Source organism: Octopus bimaculoides, chromosome 17 (genome assembly GCF_001194135.2).
Source record: "Octopus bimaculoides isolate UCB-OBI-ISO-001 chromosome 17, ASM119413v2, whole genome shotgun sequence".
NCBI classification, from domain to species: Eukaryota; Metazoa; Mollusca; class Cephalopoda; order Octopoda; family Octopodidae; genus Octopus; species Octopus bimaculoides.
The window spans coordinates 17,025,045-17,026,618 of record NC_068997.1 but is presented as its reverse complement, the minus strand read 5'-3'; positions in this window follow the sequence as shown (position 1 = coordinate 17,026,618).

Below are 1,574 nucleotides of genomic sequence, written 5' to 3'. Positions count from 1 at the left end.
TATATATATATATATATATATATATATATGCCAAAATCTCACACGGCCTCATGGTCTTATTGCTTCTTGATATAATTTTAAAAAATTTTTTCACCCTCTACAGTAATTTTATTTTGTATTTTAACTCCTTTTTTCTTCTCTTATGTTAAGTACATCACTTTCTTTTTCATATATTTATCATCTTCATCTACTTATCATCATCATCGTTACTATCATCATCATCATTTTCATACTGATCATTATCCTCAGGATCAGCATCGTCGCCTTCATCATTGTTGCTATCATCATCATCATCATCATCATCATCATAACCATCGCCGTCAACGTCGTCATCATCATCATCATCATCATCATCATCATCATCATCATCATCATCATCTTCATCATCCTCATCACTGCGAACGTCGTTATTCATCATCATCATCATCGTCATTGTCGTCATCGTCGTCATCATCGTCATCATCATCGTCGTCATCATCATTACCAACCTCACCATCATCATCATCATCATCATCATCATCATTGTCATCATCAGCATCATCATCAGCATCATCATCATCTTCATCACCGTCAGTGTTTTCGTCTTTTCCTCTGAAGGCTTTTGTACGATTTCGTGTATTTATTTTGTTTTATGTCTTAATTTTTTTTCCCGCGTTCAATACCAATTAATTTTCTTCCCATTTTACTCTTACTACTTTAACCCCCACCCCCGCCCCACAACACCCCTTGCCACCGCCATTTCATTGAGTTTCCCCTCTTCTCTCATCACTTCTCACTTCTTATGCACTTCCTCCTCTTCCTGCTTCTCATCCGTCTCCTCCTACTCATCCTAATTTCTCTTCCATCTCTCTACTTCCAACCACATACTTTTTCTCCTCTTACCCCCTCTCCAATTCACCCTCCTACTCTTTACTCTATGTATTCCTCTCCTTATCCAACATACTTTCCAGTGTTGTTACTAGTCTTTCTTCCTCTCATTTTATCTTTTGTTTTTTCCTGATTTTTTTTCTTTTAAATCATGTTTTTATTTTATTTACTTTCTTTCCATCCTATTTTTCCGTCAATTTAAACAGTCTTTTATTTTTTTCATGTCATTTTATTGGACTTTAATTTACTTTAAACATTTCTGTCTGTCAATTTTTTTTTTCATTATTTAATACAATGTTTAAGTTGTTCTCTTGTTGTTTTTTCGTTTATTTATTTTATTTATTTATTTATTTATTTATTCACCCGTTCAGCTGTGTTGAAACCGTGATTTATGACTTAAATATCAAAGTTGTTGGCGATAAAAAATTTTTAAAATGTAAAAATAATTTTTTTTTTTAAATCTAGTTGTAAATTAAAAGAAACGGTTAAACTGAATTTGTTTTCAAATTAAAATTCAGTTTCAAAACGAGGTTTTGTAACATTTAGCGTATTTTTTACATTTAATTTTTTTTTCTTTTACTATGGTGTTTTAAAATATATTGTTTTTTTGTTGTTATTTTTTATTATACATTTTCCGTGGAAAATATTTTTGCATATATTTTTAGTAAATATATTTGTGTTTCATATATGTATATATATATATATAT